General features: G+C 42.4%; 1 long non-coding RNA gene across 1 annotated transcript in view; it reads right to left on the bottom strand.

Moving 5' to 3' along the window:
- The window catches only part of LOC124615471, a 139,165-nt gene that overhangs the window by 97,921 nt on the left and 18,842 nt on the right, over positions 1 to 22,402 (bottom strand). The gene's annotated exons all lie outside the window — the stretch shown is intronic.

Raw genomic sequence — 22,402 nt, 5'->3', positions numbered from 1 at the left:
CCTCTCTACTTCAACCATCATCAGTTATTTTGCTCCCCTAATAGAAAAACTCCTTTACTACTTTAAGTGTCTAATTTCCTAACCTAATTCCCTCAGCATCACCCGAGTTAACTCGACTACATTCCATTATCCTCGTTTTGCTTTTGTTGATGTTCATCTTATATCCTCCTTTCAAGACACTGACCATTGCGTCCAACTGCTCTTCCAAGTCCTTTGCTGGATGACAGGAGTAGCAAAACACTGTTGTATTTTCTTAAAGAAATTATTGCTGAGTGCTGTTTCATTTACCTTCCCTTGGCAGAGCTAGCTGTGACTGTGTAGAAAGTTTAGGTTTTTGTAAAACGTATCAAATCTTAAAATTTCAGAGGCCTTCAGACGTGCAGTAGGGTATTATTGGGGTATCTTGAGAACATTTCTTTCGCTGTTCTTCCCAGTATGGGATTATAAATTCCTAAGAGGAGTGTCTTGCCTGAGTCAAAATGTTATTAGATTCTGCAGTCAGCCACACATTTGTGGCCAATAAAGTTAAAAAGTATGATGATATTTTAAAGTTATTAATTTCATTTATTATTTTTCTTTTTACTGCGAACAGGCTATCTGAGGACCACGTTCCAGTTTTAATTCTTCGTTCTTTGTTCTTTTCTTCTCTGCCAGTATCCCTTCATCTGTTCACTATGTTTCTTCTTTCTGCCTTCAGATCATTTAGAACCAATCTTTTTAGCTAGTCTGCCTTGAAATACTTTCATTTTCAATTCTTTTTCCCTAAAGGCTTCTCTGTTGTTTGTATACCATGTGATCATAAGTATCCGGACACCCCCAAAAACAAACGTTTTTCATATTAGATGCATTGTGCTACTACCTACTGTCAGGTACTCCATATCAGCGACCTCAGTAGTCATTAGAAATCGTGAGAGAGCAGAATGGGGCGTTCTGCAGAAGTCACGCACTTCGAACGTGGTCAGGTGACTGGGTATTACTTGTGTCATACGTCTGTACGCGAGATTTCCACACTCCTAAACATCCCTAGGTCCACTGTTTCCGATGTGATAGTGAAGTGGAAACGTGAAGGGACACGTACAGCACAAATGCGTGCAGGCCGACCTCGTGTGTTGACTGACAGAGACCGCCGACAGTTGAAGGGGGTCGTAATGTGTAATAGGCAGACATCTATCCAGACCATCACAAAGGAATTCCTAACTGCATCGGGATACACTGCAAGTACTATGACAGTTGGGCGAGAGGTGAGAGAACTCGGATTTCAAGGTCGAGCGGCTGCTCATAAGCCACACATCACGCCGATAAATACCCAACGACGCCTCGCTTGATGTAAGGAGCGTAAACATTGGACAATTGAACAATGGAAAAACGTTGTGTGGAGTGACGAATCACGGTACACAATGTGGCGATCCGATGGCAGGGTGTGGGTATGGCGAATGCCCGTGAACGCCATCTGCCAGCGTTTGTAGTGCGAACAGTAAAATTCGGAGGCGGAGGTGTTATGGTGTGGTCGTGTTTTTCTTGGAGGGGGGCTTGCACCCCTTGATGTTTTGGGTGGCACTATCACAGCACAGACCTACACTGATGTTTTAAGCACCTTCTTGTTTCCCACTGTTAAAGAGCAATTCGGGAATGGCAACTGCACCTTTCAATACATTCGAGCACCTGTTCATAATGCACGGCCTGTGGCGGAATGGTTGCATGACAATGACTTCCCTGTAATGGATTGGCCTGCACAGAGTCCTAACCTGAATCCTATAGAACACCTTTGGGATGTTTTGGAACGCTTACTTCGTGCCAGGTCTCGCCGACCGACATCGATAGCTCTCCCCAAGAAACCTTCCCGCACCTCAATGAACGTATGCCTGCGAGAGTGGAAGCTGTCATCAAGGCTGAGGGTGGGCCTATACCATATCGAATTCCAGCATTACCGATGGAGGGCTCCACGAACTTGAAAGTCATTTTCAGCCAGGTGTCCGGATTCTTTTGTTCACATAGTGTATCTTCTATTTTTATATTGTTCCTTTCTAATCCCCTTTTTATTTCGTTGACCCAGCTTGTTTAGGACTTCTTACACCATCTATTGGAATATATTATTGGTTCATCCACCGTCTTGCTTTCGAAATAGATGTCCAAAAAACATGAGTCTTCTTTTTCTCATTACATTTGAAACATTTTCTATATTTGGGTATATTTCAGCATTATTTCGTAATTTCCAACCCAACTGCTGTGTTTTGTGGTTCTAATATTTTCCTTGCAGTTCGCGTTTCTAATACTTCTAATTCAACTAAATTATAGTTTAAGGCCAGGCATTCGCTTGCATATAGGCATTCTGGCTTCAGTACTGTGTTATAATGCCTTATTTTTCCGATTTTTGATAGGCACTTTTTATTGTAGATATCTTTGGTGATACCATATGCTCTCCCCATTTAATATAACCTTTCCTCTATTGCAGATTTTTCCAAAGCATATTTTTAGATTATCTCCCCTAGACATTTGAATTTTCTTACCCTCTTTATTTGCCCAATATCTGTTTTCAGAAATTTTGGAGCATCCTTAACGTTCGTTACAAATTTCGTTTTTTCTGCAAAAGCTAGTTCTGCTGGCTATTTCTTCCAGGAGATTTATTTGTGTTATAGCATATCTTGGATTCCGATTCCTTATTTTGAATGTAAATTCATTTATTATTTTAATTCATTTTATTCTGAAACTTCTTGACAGATTAAAGCTGTGTGCTGGACCGGGACTCGAACCCCGGACGTCTTCCTTTCCCAGACAAGTGTTCCAGGCAAAACTCACGATCCGTCCGCACAGATTTATTTCTACCAGTGTCTCATCTCCTACCTTCCAGACTTCACCAAAGTCCTCCTGCGAAAGTTGCGGACTAGCATTCTTGGAAGAAAGGATTGCGGAAAAATAGCTTAGCCACAGCCTGAGGTTGTTTTATTTTATTTATTAACTTTATGGCGAATTTCTCAGTTTTGCTATATCGAAGCCTAGATTTATTCTCTGTCCCTGTCTTATGTTGTACCTCAAGCTCTCAAAACGTGTGAAGTTATGAATTTCTTTGTACATTTCAGTTAGACACAATATGAGAAAGAAAACATGAACACCGAGAGAAGCGAATCATACTCGCGGCGTGTGGGATTCAAACTCAGCATTCTTCCCCACACGGATTTGCCTCACCAAAGTTATATCATACGGGAAAATTTTTATACGTACTGCAGTAGATACATCGGTGAAATTACATGCGAATGCTCAATTACACAAAACGTTAGCGTACAGCTCATTACAATTCCCTCCACTTGCGACCCAGTGTTTACCCATTATAAGATTTTTTGACATATTCGCTGAAAAGTTGTAATAGAGTATATATTTATTTCAGTGCCCAAATGGATGGACGGCTAGAGGCCGAACTATATTTTTCAATTATAGAGACAGCAAATTTCTTTGTACTTGAAAGCAAAGCGCCAGGTCATCTTTGTAAATGATTTCATCGTTGACAGATAAAGTATAAAACACTGCACCAGAATAAATTTAATACGAAAATAATATTTTTTTTCGTATGTTGGAAGTCAAAGCATGTGGTGCACACTGAAAATTCGTTTTGTGACTGATCGACAGTGGTTTACAATGCAATGCAACATTTGTGACTGTGAAAATACAAACATCCTTGGGAATGTATTTCATTGCAAGAAAACTGCAAAAGCAAATGCTCCATAAGGACATTTCTCGGCAAGTCACAGGAAACCAATGTATAATTTGTTTTCATAAAAGCATGATTAATTGTGAAAAATTCGAAACCAGTAAGGTACTCTTTGAATAAAGTAACCTAAACCCAGTTTATGACTTGTTGCTATATACCATCAGCAATTTATTTCATCTAACAGCCACTGTTTCCAACTGCATCTTTATTTGACAAAATTGCGTTAGGCTTAATATTATCATTACAATTCGTCTTTAAAATACTTTTCTCTGGATTATGATTCAGTACTAAGAACTCATTCGCGTTTCGGCACTTCAGTATTGACTACTGTGTTGCAGCGTTTTATTTTAGGGTTTTTAGATAGACATTTGCTGTTATACCAATCCTTTCTTACACCATAAGCTCTTTCCATCTGCTGTATCCCTCCCTTTATAGCAGATTTTCTTATACTGTTTCCTTGGATTGTTTCTTCCAAATATTTCCAGTGTTGTGTGTCTCTTTCAGAAGACAGAATTGCACTGTTGTTTTTTTTTCAGACTTTCAGAAAATATGGCAAACTAATCTGTAAATACTAGGCAATTTATTGTAACAGCTTTCTTCTTTCTTCCCAGAATTGGTGGTAATACGAGGATCACTCCAAAAGAAATGCACACTATTTTTGTAAAAATACAGTTTTCATTCTGCATGTGCGAAAGTTTTACAATGTGTGGCTACATTCTTCCCGCTTGTTTTCAAACTTAGTTCAACCTGTTCCCATGATTGGCGCCGTCACAGCATGTCTCCAAGATGGCGGCTACACTTGACGTTCGTCAGAAGCAACGCGCTCTCATAGGATTCCTGTGCTGTGAAAACGAAACAGTAGGAAACCCACAAGAGGTTGAAAAAGGTGTATGGAGATGCTGCTGTCGATCACAGTACAGTTAGTCGGTGGGCAAGCAGGTTACGTGATGAAAGCGGGCACGGCAATATTGAGGATTGTCCTCGCAGCCGGAAGGCCTCGTACCGCACACGCACTCCAGACAATATGCAGAGAGTTAACGAATTGGTGACTGCTGACAGACACATCACAGTGAACGAATTGTCGAACTGCGTTGGGATAGGGGAAGGAAGTGTTTGCAGAATACTGAAAGTGTTGGCGTTAAAAAAGGTTTGTGCCAGGTGGGTTCCCAGGATGTTGACAGTGGCTCACAAAGAAACAAGGAAAACGGTATGCAGCGAACTTTTGGAACAGTACGAGAATGGTGGAGATGAATTTCTTGGAAGAATTGTGACAGGTGATGAAACATTGCTCCATCATTTTTCACCAGAGACGAAGAGGCAATCAATGGAGGGGCATCATGCAAATTCACCCAAGAAATAAATTCAAAGCCACACCTTCTGCTGGAAAAGTTATGGCTACGGTGTTTTTCGATTCCGAAGGACTCTTGCTTGTGGACATCATGCCAAGTGGAACCACCATAAATTCTGATGCATATGTGACGACACTGAAGACACTTCAGGCTAGACTGAGTCGTGTTCGACCACATCGGCAAAAGCAGGATGTTTTGCTGTTGCATGACAATACACGGCCACATATCAGTCAAAAAACCATGGAAGCGATCAATAAACTTGGATGGACAACACTGACACTTGCCTTACAGTTCTGACCTGGCTCCATGTGACTATTATCTCTTTTGGAAACTGAAAGACTCTCTTCATGGAACAAGGTTTGAAGATGACTCCCTTGTGCACGCTGCCAAACAGTGGCTCCAACATGTTGGTCCAGAATTTTACCGTGCGAGTATACAGGCGCTGGTTCCAAGATGGCGTAAGGAAGTTGAGAGGGATGGAAATTATATGGAGAAATGAAAATATTGTTCCTAAAGGATGTATCTACACACTGTAAAACTCTCAGACATGTAGAATAAAAGATGACTTTTAAAAAATAGTGTGCATTTCTTTTGGAGTGACCCTCGTATTTTATATTCTTGAAATTATTCATAACAAATTGTCACAGTTTTTTCCAAGATGCAATTGAAAAGAAGTGGTAATAAATTGTCGCGTTTTAAGACACTTGTTATTCTTCGAAAGGTCGGAATACATCACTCGAAAATTTTAATCCTGAGAGTGTGAGCGTAAGGGTTCAGGACTGTTTTTCAGCGGATATTTAACTCCAGATTAACGCGTGATTTTATCGAGGGTTTTACTATCAGCAGTGTATGACACTTTTTAAAATAATAAATGTTACGATTATGTCTTTGGAATATATTAAACTGACGCGAATTATGTACTTCAGATTGGGAATCTGTTCAGGGCGGGATCTTACTTTTCCTGAAATACTTTGACGTTGATCCAGTTAGGTGTAGAATTTTAATATTCTCTCACTTGCTGCTTGCAAATTATAAGTCCTATAGAAAAAAATCTACAGTGCCTTTTTGAAGGAAATGTAATGTAGGTAAAATTTGCTCTGGGATACCTTTTCACCTGAGGCCACAGTTTTCGAATTATTCATAAAAAACGCTTTTGAAGGTCACTTTTATAGGTTTTTCTTGGATAATTCTAGAACTGCGGCCTCTAACACAAACGTATCCTAGTTAAAAATTTACTTACATTAAATTTCCTACAAAAGGACCGGTTTATTTTTTCTGTAAGATCAATAGCTTGCGCGTAGTCAATGATACAGTACGGCAGTTATAAGCACAGTACTTACAGGCTTTATAGGCTGCTTAAAACGCATCGGTAGGGGCAGCTGAATCACCCTGAATAACGTGAGATTTTTTTGGGCAGTTATTTCTTATCTAATGCTTGAATTTTTCAGTTACCATTCTAAATTAGAGTTCCTTTTAGAAAGGCCCTAACTCTAGGATCTTCCCCGTGATTGTCGTATTAGCTTCTCTTAACCGTGCTGCCGCGTGATGTAAGCGTTATTTCCTGGTCGCTGTACACAAAGATTTCCCGGCAGCCCTGCCACAATTACGGACCATATTGCGCCGGTTGGCGCTCAACAGCCACGTTAATAGGGAGTAATTGGCCGTAAAATTAACGGTTAGCCAAATAATGGTGTGTTTACTTGTAATTGCCCGACTCTATCGATAAACAAAAGGCTATTTCCTCGGCGTGTTACCAACAATGTACCAGTGGTATACACAAGAGCGAATGAAGAGAAAAGCCCTTTAGTACTTACAGCTGACGCTGATGACTACTTTTCTTCGACAGATGTAAATCATTTTTAATGTGATCAGTAAATGCTTTTTGTAGCGGTAGAAACGGTAGTTTTGCAGCTATCTAACTCAGAATAATTCTTGTATTACTGTAATTAATGTATTTCAGCTATCGACCGTCCCCGGCTTTGCATGGGTAGCACTAAATATCTACGCCCGGACTACTAAAGCTGATGTCACGAAAGATTGGGGTCGAGTTTAGGCTTATTCTGCGCACCTGAATAACGTATTCTCCGATAGCCAATGAGTGTCCAGCGTTCTACTGTGAATGTCGTAGGTTCAAAACGGTTCAAATGGCTCTGAGCACTATGGGACTTAACATTTGAGGTCATCAGTCCCCTAGACTTAGAACTACTTAAACCTAACTAACCTAAGGACATCACATACATCCATGCCCGAGGCAGGATTCGAACTTGCGACCGTAGCAGCAGCGTGGTTCCGGACTAAAGCGTCTAGAACCGCTCGGTCACAACGGCCGGCTATGCCGTAGGAAATGCGAGCATTAAACGTGACCGTAGCGAGTTGTTTAGTGGATTATTTACTCCATTTGTTGCGGGTTGTCATCGCTGATGTTGACGGCTAGGGTCAAATTCAGCATATGGCAGCGAGAGACAATTTGCAGAAGATACGCTTTATTCAAGCGCAAAGCACACGCATGCGCGCACCGCAGCTGCCGCTTGGAATCGTCAACAATGCATTCCCCGTCCGTGCCTCGGCATGCGCGAACCGCCATCGTTAGCGGTTATAAATTACTATAAATTATTGATTACTTTAAAGGTCAGTAAAACTTTGAAACACGTATCTATTTTGTATGAGCCATAAATAAATAGTTGCCACTATTAAAGTTCCGACCCTCGTATCAGTAGTAGTTTAAAGTCTATATACGTCATTACAACGGTTGAAATTGTCATAAGCGTACCCACAGTGCTATTCATCTTGTTTTATTCTGAAAACTGTGCTGGATTGTTGTCATATATAAGGCCATAAAACTACACTGAAAAAATGTGTCGTTGTCTGATTCAGTGTTTACCGGGAGCTGTCACGGAACGTATCGTACTGATTTGTAACGAATGCCATCGCAGCACTGGACAAGTATGGCCCAGTGTTACACAAGATTTAGAGGGAGTTAAATCGGAAAGCACTCCTTTTCTATTAATGTCCAGGTTTTGTAGCGCATCGGCCCACTGTGGGCCGGACTGATATTCGGAACATTCCTACCTTGTTCGTTAGATGGTAATGCGGAACTTGATCAAACTCCTTCTGTAAGTCAAGGAACCCGGAATTTAAACTGGGTTCAAATTCAAATGTCTCTGAGCACTATGGGACTTAACATTTGAGGTCATCAGTCCCCTAGAACTTAGAACTACTTAAACCTAATTAACCTAAGGACATCACACACATCCAAGCCCGAGGTAGGAATTGGAACCTGCGACCGTAGCGGTCGCGCGGTTCCAGGCTGTAGGGCCTAGACCAGCTCGGCCACTCCGGCCGGCTTAAACTGGGTGCCAGGAGCTACTTCTTCTCTGTCTCGTGAACAAACATTAAGTTTGTTTCACACGATTGTTGTTTGTGGAATTCTTACTGATTTCTACGGAAGAGATTTTCGGTCTCCGCCGAAGAGGTTTTCGGAATCTAGAAATGTCATAATAATCGTGTGTAAAACATGTTTCAAAATTCTGCAGCATGACGACGTCAGTGATAGAGTTCTATAGTTACATGAGTCTGTTCGAAGACCCTATTTGGAACTGCGAATGACCTGCAATTTTTTCCAATCACGATTTTTTCCAACGATTCGCTCCTCAGCGACTCACAGTACACATGTAGCTGCGTGAAAACAATGGATAGGTGTAGTCCGTAGGATTTGTCCTTAATGTTAAGAAAAACTACACTCATGCTCATAAATTAAGGATAATGCTGATACATGGTGAAACAACGCTCTGGGGGGCGGTTTGCGGGTTTAAATCACCTCGGGATATGACCATGCGGGGAATTTGACTGCGGTCGTCGCACGGTGGCGCTGGCAGCAGTCCACATACGCAGAGGTGTGTTGGTGCATGTCAGAGTACGGTGCTGCGAGTAAGTGTACAGACGTTTCCAGACATGCTAATTGTGACTTTGTGTTGAAAATGGCTCAAAGAACACATACTGATGACGTTATGAGGGGTAGAATACTAGGGCGACTGGAGGCTGGTCAAACACAGCAGGTCGTAGCACGGGCCCTCCGTGTGCCACAAAGTGTGATCTCAAGATTATGGCAACGATTCCAGCAGACAGGAAACGCGTCCAGGCGCTACACTACGGGACGTCCACAGTGTACAACACCACAAGAAGACCGATATCTCACCATCATTGCCCGCAGACAACCACGGAGTACTGCAGGTAGCCTTGCTCGGGACCTTACCGCAGCCACTTGAACAGTTGTCTCCAGACACACAGACGACTGAACAGACATGGTTTATTCGCCCAGAGACCTGAAACGTGCATTCCACTTACCCCTGGCCACAGGAGAGCCCATAAAGCCAGGTGTCAAGAAAACAGGACATGGACATTGGAACAGTGGTCCCAGGTTATGTTTACGGACGAGTCCAGGTATAATCTGAACAGTTATTCTCGCCAAATTTTCATCTGGCGTGAACCAGAAACCACATAGCAACCCCTTAATATCCTTGAAAGGGACCTGTATGGAGGTCTTGGTTTGATGGTGTGCGATGAGACTATGATTGGTGTACATACACCCCTGCATGTCTTTGTCAGAGGAATTGTAACAGATCAGGTGTATCGGGACGTCATTTTGCACCAGTATGTCCGCCTTTTCAGGGGTGCAGTGGGCCCCACGTTCCTCCTGATGGATGATAACGCACGGCCCCACCGAGCTGCCATCGTGGAGGAGTACCTTGAAAGAGAAGATATCAGGCGAATGGAGCGGCCTGCCTGTTCTCCAGACCTAAACCCCATCGAGATGCTCTCGGTCGACGTATCGCTGCACATCTTCAAACCCCTATCACACTTCAGGAGCTCCGACAGGCACTGGTGCATGAATGGGAGGCTATACCCCAGCAGGTACTCGACCACCTGGTCCAGAGTATGCCAACCAGTTGTTCGGTCTGTGTACGTGTGCATGGTGATCATATCCCACACTGATGTCGGGTTACATGCGCAGGGAACAGTGGCGATTTCTAACACATGTGTTTCGGGACGGTTTTCTCAACTTATCACCAATGCCGTGGACTTACAGGTCTGTGTCGTGTGTGCTCCCTATGTGCCTATGCTATTGTCACGTTGTGTGGCATTACATTCTGCAATTACCCTTAATTTATGAGCTTGAGTGTAGTTTTCCACATCTATGGAACTTAGGGTCATAAACTGATGTAATGTTCAGGTAAATTCAGTAATATATGCGGATACTGTCTTGGAAATAGAGTTTACAGTAAATAAGTAATAAATTAATACATTGTATATGATATTGAAATTTTTATGCATGAGCAGTGAAATGTAGTAAGCGATAAAAGTTTTTCCTATGATTTATTGTGGGGGTCTCGGCGAGAAGATGTTTCTAAAAAGGTTTGAAATCATGTGTAAAGTTTGATGGAAGTCGCTAAGTGCTCTCATTCTCAAATACTGGATAAACACAATCTGTGTAATTCGCGCGTCTTGAGTTATGCTGCGTCACAGTATGTAAATTTAATGCTTGACTTATTGTGTTAAATGTTTGACGTAATATTATAACACTTAATGAGCAGACCAGGGGATCTGTGCGAAACTTTCGCACTTTTATAGTTTTAAGTAATAGCCATGTTTGGAAAAAGTGTAGTCGTTGTGATAAGGGAAGTTGTTTGAATGAAGAGAAAACATCTTTAAAAATAAACCAAACGACACGAAATAATAATCATGAATTTATGAAGCATCATTGCATACATATTTCCATGCTTCCAAGTACGAGTTTGACATTCGGAATGTTTGTCCCGACTTGTACAAAGGGCAGAGATCAGAGACTGTCAGTAGGTCTGTATAATCTATAGCTTTAGCTCGACAAACATTTTCAGTTACACTAAGGACGTTAGGCCGAAGTAGCAATAGGTAAATCACATTTCAAGGCGACAATGACAAATTTGTTCGTCGTTTCGGAAAGTATATTCGTTTACAAAATTTGTACCACGGGCAGAGATAATCGACTAGTGCAGTGATGACGGTTATTATCTATGACAATGCTGTTTACAGGTTATCCAGTTAATAAGCGCTTTGAAAGAAACAAAGTGGTATTTGTAATAAGACAATATGAAAAGGGAATCTATTATTCGTAATTAATAAGTTAGTTTCGAAAAATGTAGGTATGAAGCTGGGCATTCATGATGCCCTTTTGTCTATGATAAAGCCCCCTTTACGTTAATGTTTTCCACGAACAATAAGTGTTAGCCAAAATCGGTATGCAATGTCAGAAGCCGGTTAAAAAACGTTTCTAATGATACCTCATTCACACCTGTGCGATTAGCATGCGTTGATAAAAAGCGTTTTTGACTTGATAAATAACGTATATGATTATGACAGCATTATAAAGTATAAAATTCCGCCTATAATTACATTGAATTGATAAAAAACAAATTTTTGTTGGCTTGGAAGTCGGCAGATAGCCAGCTTGCGACTATGATGTAGTATCTTTATCCGTTTAGTTACACTGTACAGATCACAATTTGAAGTTATGGAGGCGTCGAAGTCCAACAACGATCGCGACTTCTGGGTACCTTGTCTGCTAGGTCACTGAACTTCCTGGTTTGAAAAATTTATAAGAAAAAACAGTAGCCACTCTATAATTTATGAGAAACAGGCGACATTCCATAAATAGCGCTGCAGGCGACACTTGGGAAAGAGGACAGAAATTTGTGACGTTCCGTATCATTTTACTTTCAGATAATGGCCCGAAGTTCCTGTTCCGCCAGCTATTTTCTAGTGTCAGCTAAGTTCAGCATTTAGTATCGATGTGCTGCGTGCATCAACTTTGACGACCCAGTTTTCTCACACGGTAATGGCTTAAGTAAGAGCTTGTTCCGAAACTAATGAAATATAGATACCGCTCCCTTAAACGTTGTATGGAAAGGAGTGGATTGCTCTGTGCATTATATTTTGTATAGGTTTCCAGTACAACTGAAAAAAAACAAGTATCATTTGAAAGATTTTTCTTAGATATAAACTGAAAGTATTCCTTGCAGAATAGCTGCTGGACTGCTATGATTATATTGTGATGTATCGTTTCCTAGTCAACAGGGACGGTTTGTCGGAAGAGTAATTACTTGATCCAATTTCCAATCAAGAAAGTAATTTTATGTGCGTTAATTGCTGAGCGAGAGACAGCTGTAGTCACTGATATGAGCACGACAGACGGTAGGATTTTTTGAACATGTTCAGATTACCACGGCAGCTGCGGCAGTTCTTTGTCGGCTTCAAGGGGAGGGAACATACTAATACAAGGTGGTTCCGTGATGATGTTACAAACTTACACGGATGATGAAAAAGAGTAAACGTATCAATTTGACGTAAGAAACCCTGGTGCGGAAACGACCAAGTCGGAAGTTAGGAGCGAGAATCGTTCTGATACCTTTGACAGTGGAAGACATTAACCCGATACGATAGTAAGGTAGGCACCTTTCGGATGTGGTAGTACGGACCGTAATAAGAAAAAAGGTCTAGTAAACATGGTCTCTAAAATGCATAGTGAGCACTCGTTCGTCTTCGATAATGTGAAACATATTTCTTCTGCTGCAAGCACTTTGGTATCCACATTTTTGGGGGGGAGGTCGTATGGAGAAAAGAAAGAACACAACAATAAATATGGGCTCTAATATACGGGATGTTCAGAAAGTCTCTCCGCAGTGCCGTGTGATTGTTAGTCGCGCGTGTCGTATCCCGCAGTGAATATACCGAAATGAAACTCAGTGAAATACAAGTTATTAATTTATTCAATATTGATTTTTACTTACAAGTTTTCACATTAAATGTTGTTGAATACATAATTCAATTCGTCTAATCATGTTTCCAAACACAAGCTGTAACATTTCTTCTGTAACAGAAGCAGTGAAGGTGGATATTGCAATTTTCAGTTCATAGATGGATTTTGGACAGTTTTTATAGACAGTTTCTTTCGCTGCACCCTAGCAGAAAAAGTCAGGTGGTGTTAGGTCAGGCGATCGTGGAGGCCAAAGTCCCTGTGAAATTATGCGATCACCAAAAACATCAGCAAGCAGTGACGTTGAAACTCTAGCAGTATGCGCGGTTGCACCATCTTGTTGAAAAAAACCGTTAAGTATTACACTTAACAGAAGTTCTGCTATGAATTGGTACAAAATATCACTGCAGTATCGTCGTGCGTTCATTGTATCGTTGAAAAATATGGGACCCCCAATCCGACGCCTAGAAATTGCAATCCAAACTCCTATTTTCACAGAATGAAGTGATTCCTCGTGAATACACAATGGATTTGCAGTACTCCACATACGAGAATTTTGCGAGTTCATGTACCCGGATAAATGAAACCACGCCTCGTCAGTGCAAGACGTATCATTAATATCCCTTCCATTTTGTTAATCGAAATTTTTTAACCATTGGCAATAATGCATTGTCTTGCCATGATCAGTATTTTTCATTTCTTGCTCGACTGTCACTTTGTATGGGAAAAGTTCTAATTTTTTCCATACAGCTGTGCGGGCCGTTCCGACACTAACATCAATTTCCTGAGTGAGTTTTCTTACTGACTTGTTCGGACTTATGGACATTTTATCGGAAATATCGAGTACTTTATCCTCAGACAAAACGCTAGGACGACCACTTCTCGGTGTATCTGTCACTGAACCTGTGCTTCGAAATTTGTTAATCAAATCTCGCACAGTATCGCGATGTGGGAGTGTTGTCTCCGGGAAAACTGAATTAAATGTTTGACGAACTGAAACTGTGTATTTACCGCCAGCTTTGAACACTTGTTCGACTAAAAACACACGTTTTTCAATGGTTAGCATTTTAACAGTGACAAAAACGAAACAAACGAGCGAAGGAACTAATCTTAAATGTTCACTTCAACACGTAACGACACACACCAACGATACTACTGACGCTGGCTGAGATAAACGAGACAGTGGAATGTTGGGAGAGTCCACTTGAAGGGAAGTAACCCAGACAGGCGAACAATCATATGGCACTAACAATTATACGCCACTGCGGAGAGACTTTTTGAACACCCCGTACATACCTTACCTGTTAATCTTCGCTGCTGTGAAACACGTTTATTCTAATGAACAAATGTTATAGCAGTTAAGGTGTGCGCTTTCGAGCCAAATTTCTAGACTTTTTCCTTGTTTTGGTCCACACTACCACCTCTGAAAGTTACCTAGGCTACACTGTTAGCAACAACGGTACCGGTAAATGTATTTGGTTTCCAGACCAGGGTCCTGTAACTCAAGTTGATTCATTTACCCTTCACCATCGTCCCTCAACATTTATAACATCATCAAGAAATCATCCTGTACAAGCGTTAATGCTCACTGGAACAAAAGAAAGTTTTAGAAAAATTGGATAATTTATTCAAAATAAAAAACTTCACAAATGGAAGAAATCAGTAATGCGATGGTTTGCCTTTGGCCCTTATTCACGATTAATAGAGTTCTTGAATGTCCTCCTGAGGGATATCGTGAGAAAATCTGTCCAGCTGGCGCTTTAGATTGTCAAAATCCCGACATGGTTGGAGGGCCGTGTCCACAATGCTCCAAAGGTTCTCAATTAGGGAGAGATCCTGCGAAGTTACTGGCCAACGTACGGTTTGGTAAGCACCAAGACAAGTAATACAAACTCTCGCCGTGTGGAGGAGAGCCTTATCTTCCTTAAATATAAGCCCTGGATGGCTTGCCATGGAGAGCAACAAAGCGGGTTGTAGAATATGTCGACCCACCATTGTGCTGTAAGAGTGCTTCGGATGACAACCAAAGCGTCCTGCTATGGAAAGAAATGTCACCCACACACCATTACTGCTGGTTACCAGACTGTATGGCGGGCAACAATCAGTGTGATATCCCACCGCTGTCCGGGACGTCTGCAGTGTCGTCTATGGCGTGGAATATCATTGACTGGAGTAGAATTGTCCTACAGTGCCATGGACTACCGTCTGCAGAAAATACGAGGTGCATTCAAGTTCTAAGGCCTCCGATTTTTTTTTATCCGGACTGGAAAGAGATAGAAACATGCGCATTGTTTTAAAATGAGGCTGCGTTCATTGTCAATACGTCCCAGAGATGGTAGCACTGTACGGCAGATGGAATTTTAACGCCAGCGGCGAGAATGAGAACTGTTTTAAATACTTAAAATGGCGACGTTTTCCTTACTTGAACAGCATGCAATCATTCGTTTTCTGAATTTGCGTGGTGTGAAAACAACTGAAATTCTTCGACAGTTGAAGGAGACATGTGGTGATGGAGTTATGGATGTGTCGAAAGTGCGTTCGTGGGTGCGACAGTTTAATGAAGGCAGAACATCGTGTGACAACAAACCGAAACAACCTTGGGCTAGCACAAGCCGGTCTGACGACACGATCGAGAAAGTGGAGAGAATTGTTTTGGGGATCGCCGAATAACTGTTGAACAGATCGCCTCCAGAGTTGGCATTTCTGAGGGTTCTGTGCACACAATCCTGCATGACGACATGAAAATGCGAAAAGTGTCATCCAGGTGGGTGCCACGAATGCTGACAGACGACCACATGGCTGCCCGTGTGGCATGTTGCCAAGCAATGTTGACGCGCAACGACAGCATGAATGGGACTTTCTTTTCGTCGGTTGTGACAATGGATGAGACGTGGATGCCATTTTTCAATCCAGAAACAAAGCGCCAGTCAGTTCAATGGAAGCACACAGATTGACCGCCACCAAAAAAATTTCGGGTAATCGCCAGTACTGAAAAAATGGTGTCCATGTTCTGAGACAGCCAGGGCGTAATCCTTACCCATTGCGTTCCAAAGGGCACTACGGTAACAGCTGCATCCTACGAAAATGTTTTGAAGAACAAATTCCTTCCTGCACTGCAACAAAGACGTCCGGGAAGGGCTGCGCGTGTGCTGTTTCACCGAGACAACGCACCCGCACATCGAGCTAACGTTACGCAACAGTTTCTTCGTGATAACAACTTTGAAGTGATTCCTCATGCTCCCTACTCACCTGACCTGGCTCCTAGTGACTTTTGGCTTTTTCCAACAATGAAAGACACTCTCCATGGCCGCACATTCACCAGCCGTGCTGCTATTGCCTCAGCGATTTTCCAGTGGTCAAAACAGACTCCTAAAGAAGCCTTCGCCGCTGCCATGGAATCATGGCGTCAGCGTTGTGAAAAATGTGTACGTCTGCAGGGCGATTACGTCGAGAAGTAACGTCAGTTTCATCGATTTCGGATGAGTAGTTAATTAGAAAAAAAATTGGCGGCCTTAGAACTTGAATGCACCTCGTATCTACTCTGTTGTGACCGACTCACTTCTTTTTTTATTGTAATTTTTCTAACGTGTTCTTTACTAATTTTAATAGTGCGCTCTGAAGACAATTCTGCTCCAGTCAGAGAGATTCCACGCCGAAGACCTATCTGGAGACGACCTGGACAGCGGTGGGATAGCGAGATAATTGGTATTGTCATCATCACCAGCACAACTTCCATCGCATTGTGGAGAAAGCAGGAAATATCAGCTCATTCTTGTTGCAGACTGTCCACAGGAACCAGAACATCGTCAGCAAACGCCAGGAGTGAATCTGCTTCCACCATCTCCAGTTCTCTGATTCGACCAGTATCACGGCTTACTTTTTCGAAGCACAGTAGAATAGTATTGGCGCCGATGGATCTCCTTATCTCAAATTTTAAAATGTGTGTGAATTCCCAAGAGACCAAACAGCTAAGGTCATCGATCCCTACCCCACTTACACACTACTTAAACTAACTTATGCTAAGAACAACACGTGTACCCGTGCCGAAGGGAGGACTCGAACCTCCGGCGGGAGGGGCTGCGCAATAGGTGACTTGGCGCCTCTAACCGCGCGGCCACTCCGCGAGGCCCTTATCTCAATCCATTTCAAATACTGTGTGGTGGCGATAGCTGGTTAGCGAATCGTACTTGACAAGTTGACTGAGAGCAGAAAGGTGCAATTCGTCGGATATATTTCGATGGGATGTCAAATTCCTCTAACGTTTTCCATGATAAGGAGTGGTACAAGTGTTCAAATGTGTGTGAAATCTTAAGGGACTTAACTGCTAAGGTCCTCAGTCCCTAAGCTTACACTCTATTTAACCTAAATTATCCTAAGGACAAACACCCATGCCCAAGGGAGAACTTGAACCTCCGCCGGGACAAAGAGCGGTCATTGCCGTCATAAGCTTATTGAAAATCTATCCAGATGAGGTGCAATTCTCGATCAAACTCGTAAAATTTCTATCAGCTGCCTCGAGGTAAATATTTGGTCAAGAAACAACCGCCTAGGGAAGAAACCATACTGATATGGACCTACAATTCCTTCATGCAATAGTCCCATGCGTTTCAGCGGCAGAGTTGTAAACACTTTTTAACTGGAAACGGTAGGGTTAGAAATGAATAAATAAGGGAAGAAACTATAGTATACACACCTTACAAGGAAAAGTGACAAGATCTGTTTCAGGCTGCCTGGACGTGTCAAACGAATGGACGAGAGAAGGACAGCAAAACAATGGCTAGACACCGATGTGACTGGAAGACTACCAGTGGGAAGACCATGGAAGAGGTGGCTAGACGAAGTGAAGAAGGATATAGGAGCAAGATGAGTCAGCTGGGATAGTAAGTGTCGTGTGACTAGGGCCTCCCGTCGGGTAGACCGTTCGCTGGGTTCAAGTCTTTCGATTTGACGCCACTTCGGCGACTTGCGCGTCGATGGGGATGAAATGATGATGATTAGGACAACACAACACCCAGTCTCTGAGCGGAAAAGATCTCCGACACAGCCAGGAATCGAACCCAGGCCCTTAGGATTGACATTCAGTCGCGCTGACCACAGCTACCGGGGGCGGACAAAATCCAGCTGGCGTAAAGTCCTGAGAGGAAAATAGTACTTGGGCAAGCACAAATAAAGACTGCGCGTTAAACCACAGCTAGGCACCTGGAGTGGAAAATCTAACATGATGAGAAGTTACGTTTAACACAAGAGACTTTTCAGCTGCATGAGTGAGGGTCTGCCCACTTGCATGGGATTTAAACTTGACCAAAACTTCCTTAACAAATCTGGGATGATTCGTGAGTCCACAGGTAAAACCGGCAAACTGCAGTTAGCTCAGCAAGAGAAAACAGAGGGAAAGGGCTTTCACAAATAAGGAGACTGACTTTCCATACGAATGCGGAAAGGAATGAAAAGCAGCAGTCTCTCATTTACGCATCCAACCAAAGAGCGGAGCATGTTAGCACGCCGCTTCCGGGATTTGGGCAGGTGTGCAACCACGGACCAAATCCGCTTGGCAGATTAACAACGAGGGTCGGTGTTCCAGCCAGCATGGATGAGGTTTTTAAGCGATTTCCCATATCCCACTAGGTGAAAACCGGGCTGGTAACGAAGTCTTGCCTTGGTCACATAATTTTCTTACGTTTATACAACGTTCAGACTCTTTCACATGAATAATACTAGATGCAGACAGTAGGGATGCACATTTTCCGTCTGAATTGTTAATGGGGTGGCAACATGAAGGGCATCCGCCCAGTCCTTAAATTAACAGTGCCAAATCCAATAGTAACCACGCTGACTCCGTGTAGATATGAAACAAACGGATAAGAAACGAAGAAGAAGATTTTCATTTACAGGCTTGGACAGGCAAAGTTTGCAGAACTGTGATCATAATCGTACTGTTTCCCGAAATACTGATAAAGGCGATTTGACAATTCTGTTTTATATCGTGGAAATTATGACACTATCTAAGTTGTGAAATTTAAAAAAGCTTACGAAATAGAAGTTCTAGTGCCCAATTGATACATGCCCTGACTACTAGTCTCAGCAAATTTCTGTCTCAATCTTCAGATCATCGGATACATGATGATATGAAGGTGGCAATATAACTAATACTAAGGATATGTGTCAACTGCAATCTGAGCAATAAAATCTTCTATTTTGGAAGCTTTTTACATGGATGTAGAGATGAGTTTCCTTCTGACAGTGTCAGGTAATTAAAGTTGTGAGAGTTTTTTGCTATTAGAGTTATTAAATAAATTGCATGATCTATGTACTCCTCAGATTTAAAAATGATGCCTTTCAAATCATATTTCTATTTGAATGGCAATTGCTTGGACGTTATGGTAAAGCGATATGCTAAACACAGATATTAAATATATGTTATTGTTCTTATTAAACTCGTGGGCCTTTCTCTTACGTTAAATAGTCCCGCCTCGCTTCTAATACCCCTGAACTGAGCCTAGGACCCGCGCTTTCAGACATGGAGGTTTTCCTCCCAAATCTGAACATCGTGTCGATCTGGAAAAACATTTTAAAGCAAGTATTTATACTTCAGTGGAGTATCCACACCGTCCTCCATGGCGCCACGGGAAATTTTGCAATCTTCAGGTGGGATAATTGGCAGCACATAACAGCCCTTTGTAGGGAGCCTGTATCGAAGGAGAGTGGCCGATGTTTCTAGTCCATGTTTTTATAAGCCTTGTGTTTACTGTCCTACAATACAAGTCTGATTATCATCCCAATGTACTGCTTTCCGTAACTGTTTGTTTAGAATTTCGTATCTAGATGCGTCCCTTGCCACAAAATTTGTACGCCATTGTTCGCTAATTTTGGTCACCTACTTTCATCTATTTTTATGTGCAGTGTGTTATCGTCCAGAGATCGCGGCGCCACATCAAAGTCGGCAACCCGAATCGATACCACAGACTTTATCGAGGGCTCGGTGCAATCCTCAGCGACGTTTGGGAGGCGCTGCACAAGACCGCGCCTCCTGTCTCAGCACAGCAGCGTTCTAACGTTGAGGTCGTTCTTGTGCTGAGAATGTAAGATCTCAGCCCACTTCACAGTGTCAGTTAATATTTCTTATGAAATGTATTTCGTGTTGCTGAACATTGTACGTGAAGAGAGCAGTTGTTAATTAGTGCATCAAGTGATGGTTTGCTAGCCCATGACATTGGTAAATTGTCCAGTACTCCCGTGGCAAAGAACTGTGTGTCTTTTACTCATTTTTGTAATAAAATGAACTAGTATTTCATGTCTTCTAATTTGATGAGCATTCTCTCAAATCAATCAAAGAACTCAATGCTGCGGCCGAACGAAAGTGGTGTCGCCTGGTCAAAACATACAGCACCTATGCCAAGAGGGAAAATTGTAGTTAAACGTGCAAGCAGATATCACATCACCATTGTGGAGCAAGTAAAGGACGTAAACTCCCAGCTATTGGCTATTTTTTGACTGAATGAAGCGAAACGTATGTCTTGATGAAAACGCTTACACAGGGTGTAAATTTTAAGTTGACAAACCAGAATAACTCGAAAAATAAGCTTCACACGAAAAAATGTGTAGAATCCATAGTTGATTATTTTCGAGGGGGACATCTGCTGGTGTTAAAATTTGCCCGCCACGCCAGCCCCTTGGGGGTGGGACGGGAGGCAACTTTAAAATTTCAAATGGGAACCCCCATTTTTTACTGCAGAATCAGATTCTACACAAACAACTACGTACATTCTTTCTTAAACATTTGTTTTGATTCTTGGTAGTTGGCGCTGTAATTCCAGAAAATCCATGTTCTCATTTTTGCGTGGAAAATAGTTACGGATAAACAAAAAAAAATACTTATTTAGTTCATAAATTTTGATTCACTAAAACTAAAACTCCCCCTCTTTCAACATAGGGTGGCATTTGAGGAAAAAGGAATTAGAGTTTTACAAATGTTGACTCAAATATTTGGGTCAACATTTGTAAAACTCTGACTGAAACTCTAAACTATAAAACTCTCCCTCGCTCCCCATAGGGTGGGGTTTGAGAGAGAGAGGAATTATAGTTTTACAAATGTTGACTCAAATAAATTTCGACCCAAATATTTCGGTCAACATTTGTTTCTACACATTTTTTCGTGTGAAGCTTATTTTTTGAGTTATTCTGATTTGTCAACTTAAAATTTACACCCTGTATATAATTTATGCAGCAGCCCCTGATATTATGTAAACGCAAGTGGAGAATTTGATCGACATTATTCCAGACGTACCACTGGGCTCAAGATGACGAACGATTTCATATATTTACATCACTCCACTATATCAAGTCAGGCGCAGTCACAATGCTGAAGTAACTCATTTGATAAAACTGTTTTTAGAATGACGCATATTATTCTATCTGGACTACACTGAGCAGCTATAAAATTATGAGACCGACCTAGATCGATATAAACCTGTCCAGACGATAACTGCGTCACATGGCAAGGAACGACCACTAGTCAGATACGCGCAAGGTGCATATACGAAAAGTAAGGTCTCCTATTTTTTTATAAGTACACAACTGTGTTTGTGTGGCAGTTGGTCACACTGTTATGAAGAGTGCTTCACGCGCTGTGTGTAAACATGCACACGCCGCGCTGAGGCGCTCAGTCTTGGTTTGGCAACCGTTGAGAATGGAGCTCCCGTTGGATGTTACCGCCAAGTGCGAATTGCGCGCCATTACTCGGTTTTTGAACGCAAAGGGCACTGCGCCGACTGAAATCCATCGCCAATTGACGGAAGTGTATGGTGAGTCGTGCATGAATGTCAAAAATGTTCGTAAGTGGTGTAGAGAGTTTGCAGCTGGTCGGACCGAAATTCACGACGAACAAAGGAGCGGGATACCGTCAATTTCTGAGGAGACAGTGTTGAAGGTCGAGCAAAGCATGCGTGAAGATCGGCGGATCACCCTGGATGATCTCTGCACGTTGGATCCTGAGGTTTCCCGAAGCACCGCTCACAGAATTTTAACGGAAACATTGAACTACCGGAAGCTGTGCGCAAGATGGGTGCCACGCATGCTGACTGAGGACCACATGCGGCAACGAGGTGATGCTTCCCGCGCATTTCTTCACCGCCTTGCAGCCGAACAGGACAACTTTCTGGACTCAATTGTCACGGGTGACGAAACCTGGGCATACCACTTTACACCTGAGACCAAGCAAAAATCACACCCCCGGGTTCGATTCCCGGCGGGGTCGGGGATTTTCTCTGCCTCGTGATGACTGGGTGTTGTGTGCTGTCCTTAGGTTAGTTAGGTTTAAGTAGTTCTAAGTTCTAGGGGACTGATGACCATAGCTGTTAAGTCCCATAGTGCTCAGAGCCATTTTGAAAAATCACACCAGTGGCGGCATCCTTCTTCGCCAAAGCCGCGGAAATTCAAACAAACACAGTCTGCGGGAAAGTCACAAAAAACCGTTTTTTGGGATCGGAAAGGGGTATTGTTGGGTCGACTTTATGCCCACTGGGACCACAATTAACGCTGACAGGTACTGTGAGACTCCGAAGA

Source organism: Schistocerca americana, chromosome 5 (genome assembly GCF_021461395.2).
Source record: "Schistocerca americana isolate TAMUIC-IGC-003095 chromosome 5, iqSchAmer2.1, whole genome shotgun sequence".
NCBI lineage: Eukaryota > Metazoa > Arthropoda > Insecta > Orthoptera > Acrididae > Schistocerca > Schistocerca americana.
This window is presented reverse-complemented; position numbering and strand designations above follow the sequence as displayed.